The sequence below is a fragment of the Tamandua tetradactyla genome, chromosome 9 (assembly GCF_023851605.1).
Source record: "Tamandua tetradactyla isolate mTamTet1 chromosome 9, mTamTet1.pri, whole genome shotgun sequence".
In the NCBI taxonomy this organism is placed as follows: Eukaryota; Metazoa; Chordata; class Mammalia; order Pilosa; family Myrmecophagidae; genus Tamandua; species Tamandua tetradactyla.
In genome coordinates this window covers 45,051,630-45,065,907 of record NC_135335.1, presented here as the reverse complement: position 1 = coordinate 45,065,907, position 14,278 = coordinate 45,051,630, and the positions used below count along the sequence as shown (strand labels likewise).

At 39.0% G+C, this 14,278-nt stretch overlaps 1 protein-coding gene across 2 annotated transcripts in view; it reads right to left on the bottom strand.

Moving 5' to 3' along the window:
* SUMF1 (sulfatase modifying factor 1) overlaps positions 1-14,278 on the bottom strand; it is a 177,200-nt gene that overhangs the window by 151,184 nt on the left and 11,738 nt on the right. The gene's annotated exons all lie outside the window — the stretch shown is intronic.

The window sequence follows — 14,278 nt, the reverse complement described above, 5'->3', positions numbered from 1 at the left end:
TTGCCATACGACCCAGCAATACCATTGGGTATACCATAAGGGGACTTAAGGGCAAAGACAGAAACGGACATTTGCAGACCAATGTTTATAGCAGCATTATTTACAATTGCAAAGAGATGGAAACAGCCAAAATGTCCATCAACAGATGAGTGGCTAAACAAACTGTGGTATATACATGCGATGGAATATTATGCAGCTTTAAGACAGAATAAACTTATGAAGCATGTAATAACATGGATGGACCTAGAGAACATTATGCTGAGTGAGACTAGCCAAAAACTAAAGGACAAATACTGTATGGTCCCACTGATGTGAACCGACATTAGAGAATAATCTTGGAGTATGTTATTGGTAACAGAGACCATCAGGAGATAGAAATAGGGTAAGATAATGGGTAATTGGATCTGAAGGGATACAGACTGTGCAACAGGACTGGATACAAAAACTCAGAAATGGACAGCACAATACTACCTAATTGTAATGTAATTATGTTAAAACACTGAATGAAGCTGCATCTGAGGTATAGTTTTTTGTTTTTTTATTATTTTATTTCATATTTTTTTTATATATTTTTAATTTTTTAATTTTTATTTTTTCTCTCTATTATCGTTTTATTTCTTTTTCTGTTGTCTTTCTATTTCTTTTTCTGAATCGTTGCAAATGTACTAAGAAATGATGAATATGCATCTTTGTGATGATATTAAGAATTACTGATAGTATATGTAGAATGGAATGACTTCTAAATGTTGTGTTAGTTAATTTTTTTTAATTAATAATAAAAAAAGATAAACACATCTTCACCAAAGAGAAAAAAAACGATACTAGAAGGGCATAAAGAAGAATTTGAAAGGATAAATAGAAAAATATCAGATATCATAGAGATGAAAGAGTGTAGACCAAATAAAAAGTATATTAGAGACACACAACAGCAGATTTGAAGAGGCAGAAGAAAGAATAAATGAACTGGAGGACAGGACAACTGATTTTGAATGCACAAAAGAAGAAATGGCAAAAAAAAAGGGAAATTTTTTATTTGGAGTTCAGGGAAATTATGGAAAACACAAAGCACACAAATATAAGGATCACCAATGTCCCAGAAGGAGAAGGGAAGAGTAAAGAGTTAGGAAGATTCATTGAATAAATAATGGGGCAAACTTCCCAACCCTTAGAAAAAGGCCCAATGAACCCCAAATAGAATAAACCCAAATAGGCCTACTCCAATACACATACTAATCAGTCTGTCAAATGTTAAAGAGAAGCAGAAAATCCTGAAAGCAGCAAGAGAAAAGTAATCTACTACACACAAGGGAAACCACATAAGACTGAGTTCAGATGGCTCAACAGGCACTAGAGAGGTAATAAGGCACTGGTATGACTTATTTAAGACACTGAAACAAAGACCTTGAGCCAAGAATTCTGTACCCAACCAAACTATCCTTCAGAAGTGAAGAAGAGGCGCTCGAGGTTCCAAAAGATGTCAGAATAAGATAGATCGAGTTCAGCTCTGCTCCAAGGAAAAGTTATAGAAGGGATGGGAAGGTGACTGAGATGGCGATTCCAGAGTGCAACAGATTTGGGAGTCTTCTGCACCACATAGGGCTGCCCTGGTTGCACAAGCTGAGTAAATGAGAAACAGAGAACCGAAGCCTAACGCTGAAGCCCAGAGCCCACAGAAGTGCACAAATGGAGAGACAGGGACTAGGAAGCAAGCCAAGTCACATTCCTTGAATGCACTACCCTCACCAGTGCAGCCCTGCGACTGCGACTCACCCCCCACCACATGCAACTGAACCCCATCACCTGCCCCCACTCCCCATGCTTCAAGCGCCCCTTCCCCACCAACCACTCATGCACATACCCACCCCACACCCCTACCCCAAGTGCAGCCCAATCCATCTCTCCTGCTCCCCTCCCAAATACAACCTCCCCATCCCTGCTACCTGCAGGCTGTCACCAATGCATAAAGGCTGCAGGCGCTTACCTCTACACTCAGCCTACATCCGCCCCAGCCCATACAGTTGCAAAGAACCCCGTCCCACATCCCCCTCAGCAATCCCCACAGGTATAACAGTTTACAGCACTCTTAGATGTGCGCATCTACACGGCTCACAATCATGCCGTGCTCTGGGAAAGCTCTGACCTGCGCAACAGGGTCACCTCCACCCCTAGTCCATACAGGCATAACGCCAACCTGCTGCCATACCACTGCGCAAGTGCACAAAGAGCCCCACACCCTAGACCAGCGCACACCAGGGCCATGGTTCCCAGACCTGTGCACATGCATAGCTACATCCTCCCTGGACGCTAGGCACCCATGTTCACAGGCACCAGCATAGCATCCCCAATCAGTGCCTATACCTTCACTGCAACACATCACCACACTGTTGTGCCCCACCCCACGCCCTGCATCCTGCTACACATCATTCTGCAAAAACAGGGCTTTAGACTACTGAAGGAAATCAACTTCCAAAGTAAATCAATCAAGATATTTACATGTAATGAAAACAAGAGAAGATCACTAAGCATATCACAATGCAGACAGATATAGCCCAGCCTAATGACCAAATTAAAACACCATCATTGGAACAACTAATCATATAACTCTATTAATTAAAATAGGTTGGATGGCTAATAACACAAAGGAGATCAAGAAGACAATAGAAGAGCATAAAGAGGATTCTGAAAGAATAAATAGAAAAATAGAGATTAAAGATTCTGTTGACCAACTAAAAGACATACTAGAGACATACAACAGCAGATTTGAAGAAGCAGAAAAAAAAGAATGAGTGAACTAGAGGACCAGGATAACTGATTCTGAACACTCAAAACAGCAAATGGCAAAAAAGATGGAAAACTTTGAATTGGATCACAAGAAAATGATGGACAAAACAAAGCACACAAATAAAAGAATCATTGGTGTTGCAGAAGGAGAAGAGAGGAGTAAAGGGCTAGGAAGTGTAGCTGAGGATATAATGGGGGAAAACTTCCCAACCCTTATAATGGACATAAATATACAAGTTAAAGAAGCTCAATGAACTACAAACAGAATAAATTCAAATATGCCTTCCCCAAGGCACATACTAATAAACTTGTCAAATGTTGAAGAGAAGCAGAAAGTCCTGAAAGTGGCAAGAGAAAAGCAATCTATCACATACAAGTGAAATCACATAATACTGAATTCAGACGACTCAACTGGCACCATGGAGGTGAGAAGGCATTGGTATGACGTATTTAAGGTACTGAAAGAAAGACTTCGAGCCAGGAATTCTGTACCCAGCGAAATTTTCATTCAAAACTGAGGGAGAGATAAAAATTTTCAAAGACAAACAAATCCTAAAAGAATCTGTCAACAAAAGACCGGCCCTAAAATAAACACTAAAGGGAGATCTGCCAGTTGAAAAAAAAAAATAGGAGAGGGAGGTCTGAAGGTGGGCACAGAAGTGAAGAGTACCAGTAAGGGTAATTTAAAGTATAAAAAGAGGGAAAAGAATATATAGATCTGACAAATAAAATCCAAAATATGGGATGGTGAATTGAAGAAATACCTTTTCAGTAATAAGAGACAAAGAAGGACACTATATATTAATTAAAGGGACAATTCACCAAGACGAAATAGCAATCATGAATGTTTATGTTCCTAATCAAGGAGCTCCAAAGTATGTGAAACAGATATTGGTAAAACTGAGGGAATGGAGAGAAAAGGGGGAAATTCACCTTCCCCATCTGGAGAATTCCTGATATACTCACAAGCAGTGGGGACAAACAAATCAATAGGCCAAGCCCTCAACTATGGGGTTTGTTCCTATTAAACTTAACTCCACAAAGGATAGGCTAAGCCTACTTAAAAATAGGCCTGAGAGTCACCCCAGGATAACCTCTTTTGTTGCTTAGATGTAGCCTCTTTCTCTCTCTCAGCCAACATGGCAAGCAAACTCACTGCCCTCCCCCTCTCTATGTGTGACATGACTTCCAGGGGTATAAACCTCCCTGGCAATGTGGGACAGAAATCCTAGAATGAGCTGGGACCCAGCATCAAGGGATTGAGAAAACTTTCTCGACCTAAACAGGGAAGAGAGAAATGAGACTAAATAAAATGTCAGTGGCTGAGAGATTTCAAACAGAGTTGAGAGGTTATCCTAGAAGTAATTCTTACACATTATACAGATATCCCCTTTTTAGTTCATGGTGTATTAGAGTAGCTAGAGGGACATGTCTGAAACTGTAGAGCTGTGTTCCAATAGCCATGTTTCTTGAAGATGACTGAATAATGATACAGCTTTTGCAATGTGACTATGTGATTGTGGAAACCTTGTGTCTGATGCTCCTTTTATCTTCGGTATGGACAGATGAGTAAAAAATATGGGTAAAAAAATTAGCAAATAATAGGGGGAACAAGGGGCAAAATTAATTGAGTAGACTGAAATACTAATGGCTAATGAAAGGGAATGGTAGGGGTATGGCATGCATGAGTTTTTTCTTTTTTCTTTCTTTTCTGCAGCAATGCAAATGTTCAAAAAAAATCATGGCAATGAATACACAACTATGTGATGGTATTGTGAGCCACTGATTGTAATCATGCCAAGAATGTTCACATGTCAAGAATGTTGGTATCAGGATCCAAGATGGCGGCTTAGTAAGGTACATGCGTCTTAGTTCCTCCGACTCCAAATCAACTAATAGGTGAACAGAAACAGTACAGAACAGCTCCCGGGGCTACAGCAGGGAATGGACACACAGCGTAACCCAGTCTGGGCTGGCTAGTCTGACTGCGAAACTCGGCTGCGGTGAATGAGATCCCCGAGCGGCGCGCGATTTCCCGAGCAGCCGCAGCTGCGGCGATCCGAGCTAATCCCTCCCTCCTTCCCGGGCTGGCTGAGAGACTCGGAGAGACAAGCTTCCCAGCCAAGGCGGCCGGCGCCACACTTTTGCGGGCGGCTTCAAGTCTCGGCTTCGAGTCCGCGGCTACGAGTCTCGGATGAGAGGGTTATCCAAAGTCTGGGCTGACAAGTCTGACTGCGAGACTTGGCTGCGGCGAGACCCCCGAGCGGCGCACGATTTCCCGAGCAGCCACAGTTGCGGCGGTCCGAGCTAATCCCTCCCTCCTTCCCGGGCCGGCTGAGAGTATCGGAGAAGCAAGTTTCCCAAGCCGAGGCAGGCGGCGCCCTTCTTTTGCGGGCGGCTTCGAGTCTCGGCTTTGAGTCCGCGGCTACGAATCTCGGATCAGAGGGCTATCCAAAGTCTGGGCTGGCTAGTCTGACTGCGAGACTCGGCTGAGGTGAGACCCCGAGCGGCACACGATTTCCCGATCAGCGGCAGCTGCGGCGGTCCGAGCTACTTCCTCCCTCCTTCCCGGGCCGGCTGAGAGTCTCGGAGAGGCAAGTTTCCAAAGCCGAGACGGCTGGCGCCCCTATTTTGCGGGCGGCTTCAAGTCTCTGCTTCGAGTCCGCGGATACGAGTCTCGGATCGGAGGGCTATCCAAGCCGCGGTAGCCACCCCCCCAACGGGAGGCTTCCTGGTCCGGTGGGGAATCCCCCAGGCCCGCTGCGGCCTGCAACCAGCCACAGGGTCCCCTCAAGCCGCGGCAGCTGACGCCCCAACCACGCGCGGCCCCTGAACCAACGGAGAGAATTGGATCCGAAATCCCCAGGCCGCGGAGATCGGTGAGTGGGGGAGACCCATTCCAAACACTTGAGACAAACGTGTGCCACGTGTGCCACGTACTGGGCAAGATAAGAAAAACAGATCCCAGAGATTTCACAGAAAAATCTTACAACCTTGCTGGGTCCGACACCCAGAGAAATCTGAATAAATGCCCAGACGCCAGCAGCAGAAGATAACTGTCCACGCTCAAAAGATTGAGAATATGGCCAGGTCAAAGGAACAAACCAATAGCTCAAATGAGATACAAGAGCTGAGACAACTAATGCTGAATATACGAACAGAAATGGAAAACCTCTTCAAAAATGAAATCGATAAATTGAGGGAGGACATGAAGAGGACATGGGCTGAACATAAAGAAGAAATAGAAAACCTGAAAAAACAAATTGCAGAACTTATGGAAGTGAAGGATAAAGTAGCAAACATAGAAAAAATAATGGATAGCTACAATGATAGATTTAAAGAGGCAGAAGATAGAATTAGTGATATGGAAGATGGAACATCTGAATTCCAAAAAGAAACAGAAACTATAGGGAAAAGAATGGAAAAATCTGAACAGGGTATCAGGGAACTCAAGGACAATATGAACCGCACAAATATACGTGTTGTGGGTGTCCCAGAAGGAGAAGAGAAGGGAAAAGGAGGAGAAAAACTAATGGAAGAAATTATCACTGAAAATTTCCCAACTCTTATGAAAGACCTAAAATTACAGATCCAAGAAGTGCAGTGCACCCCAAAGAGATTAGACCCAAATAGGCGTTCTCCAAGACACTTACTAGTTAGAATGTCAGAGGTCAAAGAGAAAGAGAGGATCTTGAAAGCAGCAAGAGAAAAACAATCCATCACATACAAGGGAAACCCAATAAGACTATGTGTAGATTTCTCAGCAGAAACCATGGAAGCTAGAAGACAGTGGGATGATATATTTAAAATACTAAAAGAGAAAAACTGCCAACCAAGACTCCTATATCCAGCAAAATTATCCTTCAAAAATGAGGGAGAAATTAAAACATTCTCAGACAAAAAGTCACTGAGAGAATTTGTGACCAACAGACCAGCTCTGCAAGAAATACTAAAGGGAGCACTAGAGTCAGATACAAAAAGACAGAAGAGAGAGGTATGGAGAAGAGTGTAGAAAGAAGGAAAGTCAGATATGATATATATAATACAAAAGGCAAAATGGTAGAGGAAAATATTATCCAAACAGTAATAACACTAAATGTCAATGGACTGAATTCCCCAATCAAAAGACATAGATTGGCAGAATGGATTAAAAAACAGGATCCTTCTATATGCTGTCTACAGGAAACACATCTTAGACCCAAAGATAAACATAGGTTGAAAGTGAAAGGTTGGGAAAAGATATTTCATGCAAATAACAACCAGAAAAGAGCAGGAGTGCCTATACTAATATCCAACAAATTAGCCTTCAAATGTAAAACAGTTAAAAGAGACAAAGAAGGACACTATATACTAATAAAAGGAACAATTAAACAAGAAGACATAACAATCATAAATATTTACGCACCGAACCAGAATGCCCCAAAATACGTGAGGAATATACTGCAAACACTGAAAAGGGAAATAGACTCATATACCATAATAGTTGGAGACTTAAACTCACCACTCTCATCAATGGACAGAACATCTAGACAGAGGATCAACAAAGAAATAGAGTATCTGAATATTACTATAAATGAACTAGACTTAATAGACATTTATAGGACATTACATCCCACAACAGTAGGATACACCTTTTTCTCAAGTGCTCATGGATCATTCTCAAAGATAGACCATATGCTGGCTCACAAAGCAAGTCTTAACAAATTTAAAAAGATTGAAATCTTACACAACACTTTCTCGGACCATAAAGGAATGATGTTGGAAATCAATAATAGGCAGAGTGCCAGAAAATTCACAAATACGTGGAGGCTCAACAACACACTCCTAAACAACGAGTGGGTCAAAGAAGAAATTGCTAGAGAAATTAGCAAATACCTCGAGGCGAATGAAAATGAAAACACAACATATCAAAACTTATGGGACGCAGCAAAGGCAGTGCTAAGAGGGAAATTTATTGCTCTAAATGCCTATATGAGAAAAGAAGAAAAGGCAAAAATTCAGGAATTAACTATCCATTTGGAAGAACTGGAGAAAGAACAGCAAGCTAACCCCAAACCAAGCAAAAGGAAAGAAATAACAAAGATTAGAGCACAAATAAATGAAATTGAAAACATGAAAACAACAGAGAAAATCAATAAGGCCAGAAGTTGGTTCTATGAGAAAATCAATAAGATTGATGGGCCCTTAGCAAGATTGACAAAAAGAAGAAGAGAGAGGATCCAAATAAATAAGATCAGAAATGGAAGAGGAGACATAACTACTGACCTCACAGAAATAAAGGAGGTAATAACAGGATACTATGAACAACTTTACGCTAATAAATACAACAATTTAGAGGAAATGGACGGGTTCCTGGAAAGACATGAACAACCAACTTTGACTCAAGAGACATAGATGACCTCAACAAACCAATCACAAGTAAAGAAATTGAAGCAGTCATTCAAAAGCTTCCTAAAAAGAAAAGTCCAGGACCAGATGGCTTCACATGTGAATTCTATCAAACATTCCAGAAAGAATTAGTACCAACTCTCCTCAAACTCTTCAAAAAAATCGAAGTGGAGGGAAAACTACCTAATTCATTCTATGAAGCCAACATTACCCTCATACCAAAACCAGGCAAAGATATTACAAGAAAAGAAAACTACAGACCAATCTCTCTAATGAATATAGATGCAAAAATCCTCAATAAAATTCTAGCAAATCGTATCCAACAACACATTAAAAGAATTATTCATCATGACCAAGTAGGATTCATCCCAGGTATGCAAGGATGGTTCAACATAAGAAAATCAATTAATGTAATACACCATATCAACAAATCAAAGCAGAAAAATCACATGATCATCTCAATTGATGCAGAGAAGGCATTTGACAAGATTCAACATCCTTTCCTGTTGAAAACACTTCAAAGGATAGGAATACAAGGGAACTTCCTTAAAATGATAGAGGGAATATATGAAAAACCCACAGCTAATATCATCCTCAATGGGGAAAAATTGAAAACTTTCCCTCTAAGATCAGGAACAAGACAAGGATGTCCACTATCACCACTATTATTCAACATTGTGTTGGAGGTTCTAGCCAGAGCAATTAGACAAGAAAAAGAAATACAAGTCATCAAAATTGGAAAGGAAGAAGTAAAACTATCACTGTTTGCAGACGATATGATACTATATGTCGAAAACCCGGAAAAATCCACAACAAAACTTCTAGAGCTAATAAATGAGTACAGCAAAGTAGCAGGTTACAAGATCAACATTCAAAAATCTGTAGCATTTCTATACACTAACAATGAACAAGCTGAGGGGGAAATCAAGAAACGAATCCCATTTACAATTGCAACTAAAAGAATAAAATACCTAGGAATAAATTTAACTAAAGAGACAAAAAACCTATATAAAGAAAACTACAAAAAACTGCTAAAAGAAATCACAGAAGACCTAAACAGATGGAAGGGCATACCGTGTTCATGGATTGGAAGACTAAATATAGTTAAGATGTCAATCCTACCTAAATTGATTTACAGATTCAATGCAATACCAATCAAAATCCCAACAACTTATTTTTCAGAAATAGAAAAACCAATAAGCAAATGTATCTGGAAGGGCAGGGTGCCCCGAATTGCTAAAAACATCTTGAGGAAAAAAAACGAAGCTGGAGGTCTTGCACTGCCTGACTTTAAGGCATATTATGAAGCCACAGTGGTCAAAACAGCATGGTATTGGCATAAAGATAGATATATCGACCAATGGAATCGAATAGAGTGCTCAGATATAGACCCTCTCATCTATGGACATTTGATCTTTGATAAGGCAGTCAAGCCAACTCACCTGAGACAGAACAGTCTCTTCAATAAATGGTGCCTAGAGAACTGGATATCCATATGCAAAAGAATGAAAGAAGACCCATATCTCACACCCTACACAAAAGTTAACTCAAAATGGATCAAAGATCTAAACATTAGGTCTAAGACCATAGAACAGTTAGAGGAAAATGTAGGGAGATATCTTATGAATCTTACAATTGGAAGCGGTTTTATGGACCTTACACCTAAAGCAAGAGCACTGAAGAAGGAAATAAATAAATGGGAACTCCTCAAAATTAAACACTTTTGTGCATCAAAGAACTTCATCAAGAAAGTAGAAAGACAGCCTACACAATGGGAATCAATATTTGGAAACGACATATCAGATAAAGGTCTAGTATCCAGAATTTATAATGAGATTGTTCAACTCAACAACAAAAAGATAGCCAACCCAATTACAAAATGGGAAAAAGACTTGAATAGACACCTCTCAGAGGAGGAAATACAAATGGCCAAAAGACACATGAAGAGATGCTCAATGTCCCTGGCCATTACAGAAATGCAAATCAAAACCACAATGAGATATCATCTCACACCCACCAGAATGGCCATTATCAACAAAACAGAAAATGACAAGTGCTGGAGAGGATGCGGTGAAAGAGGCACACTTATCCACTGTTGGTGGGAGTGTCAAATGGTGCAACCACTGTGGAATGCAGTTTGGCGGTTCCTCAAAAAGCTGAATATAGAACTGCCATACGACCCAGCAATACCATTGCTGGGAATCTACTCAAAGGAATTAAGGGCAAAAACTCAAACAGACATTTGCACACCAATGTTTATAGCAAAAACTCAAACAGACATTTGCACACCAATGTTTATAGCAGCGTTATTTACAATTGCAAAGAGATGGAAACAGGCAAAATGTCCATCAACAGACGAGTGGCTAAACAAACTGTGGTATATACATACGATGGAATATTATGCAGCTTTAAGGCAGGATAAACTTATGAAGCATGTAATAACATGGATGGACCTAGAGAACATTATGCTGACTGTGTCTAGCCAAAAACTCAAAGACAAATACTGTATGGTCCCAATGATGTGAATCAACACTCGAGAATAAACTTGGAATATGTCATTGGTAACAGAGTTCAGCAGGAGTTAGAAACAGGGTAAGATAATGGGTAATTGGAGCTGATGGAATACAGACTGTGCAATAGGACTAGATACAAAAACTCAAAAATGGACAGCACAATAATACCTAATTGTAAAGTAATCATGTTAAAATACTGAATGAAGCTGCATCCGAGCTATAGGTTTTTGTTTTGTTTTGTTTTGTTTGTTTTGTTCTTATTATTATTACTTTTATTTTTTTTCTCTATATTAACATTCTATATCTTTTTCTGTTATATTGCTAGTTCTTCTAAACCGATGCAAATGTACTAAGAAATGATGATCATGCATCTATGTGATGATGTTAAGAATTAATGATTGCATATGTAGAATGGTATGATTTCTAAAAAAAAAAAAAAAAAAATGGTCAGCACAATACTGCCTAATTGTAATGTAATTATGTTGGAACATTGAATGAAGCTGCATCTGAGCTATAGTTTTTTTTTGGTTTTTTTTTTCTCTTATATATTTTTGTACTTTTTATTTTTATTTGTGTTTTCTCTCTGTGTTATCACTTTATTTCTTTTTCTGTTGTCGTGTTATTTCTTTCTCTAAATCGATGCATATGTACTGAGAAATGATGACCATACACCTATGTGATGATATTAAGAATTACTGATTGCATATGTAGAATGGATTGATTTCTAATGTTGTGTTAGTTAATTTTTTTTTAATTAATAAAAAAAAATAAAATTAAAAAAAAAAGAATGTTGGTATCTCGGTTCATCATTCATAATAAAAATATTTTTTAAAAAAGATGATTATCTCAATATGATAAAGGGAATATATGAAAAACCAATAGCCAGCATTTTACTCAATGGAGAGAAACTGAAAGCTTTCTCCACTAAGATCAGGAAAAAGACAAGGATGTCCACTGTCAACACTACTAGTCAACATTTGCTAGAACTGCTAGCTAGAGTAATCAGGGAGTATAAAGAAATAAAGGCACCCAAATTGAAAAGGAAGAAGTAAAACTTTATTTGCAGATGACATGATACTATATTTGGAAAATCCTGAGAAATCTACAGCAAAATTACTTGAGATTATCAACAAATTCAGCAAGGTGGAGGGATATAAAATTAATGTGCAAAAATCAGTAACATTTCTATATGCAAGTAATGACCTAACTGAGGAGTCAGCTAAGGAAAAAACACCATTCAAAATCAATTCTTTTAAATCAATTACTTAGGAATGAATTTAACTAGGGACGTAAAAGACTTGTACACAGAAAACTACATAACATTGCTAAAAGACATCAAAGAAGATCTAAATAGGTGGAAAGACATTCCATGCTCATGGATAGGAAGGCTAAATACAGTTGTCAATGCTACCCAAAATGATCTACAAATTCAACACAGTAGCAATCAAAATTCCAACAATCTACTTTGAAGATTTGGAAAAGCTAGTTACCAAATTCATCTGGAAGGAAAAGAGAACCCGAATTGCTAAAATCATCTTAAAAAAGAAGAACGAAGTGGGAGGATTAACACTCCCTAACTTTAAAACCTATTATAAAGCCACAGTGGTCAAAACTGGCACAAACAAAGAAACACTGACCAACGGAATCGAATCGAGAGTGCAGAAATAGACAACTAAATCTATGGTCAATTGATTTTTGACAAGGTCCCCAAATCCTCTGAACCGGGACAAAATAGTCCTTTCAATAAATGGATACAAAATAACTGGATAGCAATAGCCAAAAGAATGAAAGAGGACCCCTATCTTACACTCTATACAAAAATTTACTCAAAGTGGATCAAACACCTAAATATAAGAACTAGCACCACAAAGCTTCAAAATGAAAATGTAGGGAAAATTTTCAACACTTAGTATTAGGAGGTAGCTTCCTAAACTTTACAGCCAAAGCACAAGCAACAAAAGAAAAAATAGATAAATGGAAACTTCTCAAAATCAAATGCTTCTAAACCTCAAAAGACTTTGTCAAAAAAGGTGAAGAAGCAGACAACTCAATGGGAGAAAATATTTGGAAATCACATATCGGACAATGGTTTTATGTCCTGTACACATAAAGAAATTATACAGCTTGACAACCAAAGAACAAACAACTCAATTATAAAATGGGCTAAAGATATCAATAGGCATTTTTTTTTTTTTTTTTTTTTTTTTTTTTAAAGAGAGAGGGAGGAAGGGAAGGAAAGACAGAGAAGGAAGGAAGGATGGAAGGAAGAAAGGGAAACATCTTTAAACATTTTCTTGTTTTATTATATTTTGTTTGTTTGTTTGTTTTTTACATGGGCTGGGGCCGGGAATCGAACCGAGGTCCTCCGGCACGGCAGGCAAGCACTCCTGCCCGCTGAGCCACCGCGGCCCGCCCAATAGGCATTTTTCTGAAGAGAAAATATAGGTGGTTCAAAAGCACATTAAGAGATGTTTATTTTCATTGGCTATAAGGGAAATGCAGATCAAGACTGCAATGAGATACCATCTCACACTTATGAGAATGGCTGCTATTAAACAGACAGGAAGATATAAGTGTTGGAGAGGATGTGGAGAAATTGGGACACTTATGCATTGCTGGTGAGGAAATAATGGTGCAGCCACTATGTAAGGCAGTTCGGCGATTCCTTAGGAAACTAAATACAGAGTTGCCCTATGACCCAGCAATAGTACTACTTGATATATACCCAGAAGAGCTGAAAGCAATGACACATACAGATATTTGCACACCGATGTTCATAGCAGCATAATTAACAATCGCCAAAAGATGGAAACAAACCAAATGCCCATCCGCAGAAAAATGGATTAACAAAATGTGGTATATACATATGATGGAATATTATGCAGCTGTAAGACAAAATGACATCCTGCTGCACATGACCAGATGGATGAGCCTTGAGGACATAATGCTGAGAGAAATAAGCCATATACAAAAGGTTAGATACTGTACAATTCCACTTTTATGACCATGGTAAAGGTAAAATCAGGGGCTTATAACTCAGATTATAAGGGACTTAGAAAGAAAAAGAAGCTAAAAATGAGTGAATGGTTAGTTAATGAGGTTGAACTCCAATGTAAGGAAAGATATAGAAGTGAAGGCAGTTCTCTAACTGATAAACACTAGAAATATAAATTAACTCATGCAAGAACTACCTCAAAGGTATGATTCATGTACAAAGAGCGTTTAAGTCCAGAGTATGGGGGGAAACTGCTTTGCATGCTGTGGGATATGTCTGAAAGGAAAACATCAGCACCTCCACAGCAACAGCAGAGATAAATAATGAAGGGAGGGACAAATGTTTAGATTTCCTATGTGGTGAGGGTGTGTTTATTAATTATCTTTCTCTTGGGAACAATGAAATTATCTAAAATTGAGAGTGTTGATGGACTGTGGACTTTGGACACTATACGTGATACCTAATGAATGCAGGTGGCTGAAGGATGCACTGACTGAGAATTAGATTGGTGAATAATGGTGTATAGATATGATCGAATGTTATGCTGATATAAAAAAGAACGAAGTCGTGAGGCATGCAACGATGTGAACACGTAAAACAT